A 1,277-nucleotide genomic window follows, 5' to 3' on the forward strand; every position below is an offset into this window, starting at 1 on the left:
GTGTACATGAATGGGAAAATGTAGGAGGTTAATGCGACGGTAATGGGCGGGGGGATTGGACATGGTTGAAAAAATGGAGAAAAGTGTGAGGTGAGTCAGTTCTTGTTTGCTGTGGGGGATGGGAGTGGAATGGGTGGGAGTGGGTATATGCCTTTTGACTTTGGTTACTTTACTTATAAGAAAAAAAAAGCCCTTGGTGTATAGATTGATAGATTATTACGATTATTGTTATCATTATAATTGTTATCATTGTAATTGTTATTATTATTATTATTATTATTATTATTATTATTATTATTATTATTATTATTATTATTATTATTATTATTATTATTATTATTATTATTATTATTATTATTATTATTATTATTATTATTATTATTATTATTATTATTATTATTATTATTATTATTATTATTATTATTATTATTATTATTATTATTATTTATTATTATTTCTATTATTATTATCATCATTATTATTATTATTATTGTTATTATTATTATTGTTATTATTATTATTATTATTATTATTATTATTATTGTTATTATTATTATTATTATTATTATTATTATTATTATTATTATTATTATTATTATTATTATTATTATTATTATTATTATTATTATTATTATTATTATTATTATAGTATTACTACTATTATTATTATGATTATTATTATCATTATTAGTATGATCATTGTCATCATTATCGTTGTTGTTTTTATTGGTTGTTTATGTTGACGCTGATTTTTAACAACGAGTGGGTCAAGGGCTGGACGTGGTCTTGGTCAGCCTATATCATTCAGCCAGCAGTCAGTGAGTCAAGACCCGTTTGCTTATGCATCGTGTCATTGTCCCTTATCTGCGTTTAATCAAATCGTCGTTGTCGCCGTCCGTCTGTCTATGTGTCTGTCTTTCTGTCTATTCTTTCAGGAAAGGGGTGACACGCTGTTCTGAGGGGTTCAAGGCATAAGAGAGAGAGAGAGAGAGAGAGAGAGAGAGAAGGAGAGAGAGAGAGAGAGAGAGAGAGAGAGAGAGAGAGAGAGAGAGAGAGAGAGAGAGAGAGAGAGAGAGAGAGAGAGAGAGAGAGAGAGAGAGAGTGAGAGAGAGAGAGAGAGAGAGAGAGAAAGAGGGAGATGAGGAGAATGGAGGGGAATATGGTTCTCAGGAGGAGATGGGAGGGAGAGGGAGGGAGGGACAGGAGGAGGGATGGCAGTGCAGTGGACGATCGCCAGGAAAAATGAGACCTTTTGGTCTATAAAAAGACAGGATGCA

The sequence above is a fragment of the Oratosquilla oratoria genome, chromosome 30 (assembly GCF_046742065.1).
Source record: "Oratosquilla oratoria isolate Oo_2021 chromosome 30, ASM4674206v1, whole genome shotgun sequence".
Lineage (NCBI taxonomy): Eukaryota > Metazoa > Arthropoda > Malacostraca > Stomatopoda > Squillidae > Oratosquilla > Oratosquilla oratoria.